The sequence below is a fragment of the Penaeus monodon genome, chromosome 19 (genome assembly GCF_015228065.2).
Source record: "Penaeus monodon isolate SGIC_2016 chromosome 19, NSTDA_Pmon_1, whole genome shotgun sequence".
In the NCBI taxonomy this organism is placed as follows: Eukaryota; Metazoa; Arthropoda; class Malacostraca; order Decapoda; family Penaeidae; genus Penaeus; species Penaeus monodon.
In genome coordinates this window covers 19,152,653-19,153,601 of record NC_051404.1, presented here as the reverse complement: position 1 = coordinate 19,153,601, position 949 = coordinate 19,152,653, and the positions used below count along the sequence as shown (strand labels likewise).

General features: G+C 33.7%; 1 protein-coding gene across 1 annotated transcript in view; it reads right to left on the bottom strand.

Annotated features, from left to right (window-relative positions):
• Nucleotides 1–5: 5 nt before the first annotated feature.
• The window catches only part of LOC119585110 (orphan steroid hormone receptor 2-like), a gene marked incomplete at its 5' end in the record, with an annotated part of 37,005 nt that continues 36,061 nt past the window's right edge, over nt 6–949 (bottom strand). The window contains 1 exon segment of the mRNA XM_037933738.1: nt 6–949.

The following is a 949-nucleotide window of genomic DNA, read 5'->3' as shown; positions in this document are numbered from 1 at the left end:
TATTGGGTACTTGAAAGAGACACCGAAATATAAACTTAATTATTTTGTTAGCAGTGTACATATCATTACACTCATATAAAATATATCACAAGTAATGTACTCAATTACCATTACCTTTTGTGTTCACTTTCAAATTCCCAAAGATTTTTATGTGATTTGACGAGCGATCATGAACCTTTTGTAGCATCTCCTTAAGGATCACCTTCCCTCATCACAACACACATATGCACAACTGAGAAGCTCCATTGTGTATCAGTACATGAGCAGCAGAAACTTTTATTATTTTCCAAAATTTCATACAAAAATATGATTAATCTTTCATATACAAAAATGTGATTTGTATTTCTTAAGGCATATCCATTATGAAAGTCTGTAATTTTTGATAATTCACTCAATATAACGGAAGAACCTTGCATGATTTAATTGCCGAGATATATATATTTTTCCACAGTGTTGTAGGATTAGCAATAAAGTACTTCCAGACAAGCTCGGCAATTCTTAACCATCTCTTTGATTTGGGTTGAGGCTTGTCTTCTTTTTTGAAAAATTTCTTCTTTTCTTCATAGTTCTTTTGTGAAAAGACAGCATCTCCACAAAGCTCAGAATTGCCTTTCCTGTCTCACATTAAAAAAAAAGAGGGGGAAAAAAATAATAAAGACAGCAAAGTGCACACTTTTCACCGGTGATCAGTGTCCAGGCAAATTAAACTAACATGAGCTTTGTAGCCTCATATTTGTGTGATTCTGGTGTGGAGTTGAGAGAAGATCAGGTTGTCACTCCAACACTTTTGTTTTAGAATGAGTTTTATCCCCTATTGTATATGGATACGCACAGGCATTCTTGGGTTGCCTGGGAAAATGGGGATAAAGCCCAGCATTTTATAAAAGTATGAAATGTATTTTGTGTCAAATTCTTGGCAATGCATATTATTATCCCTCAATTAATTGAT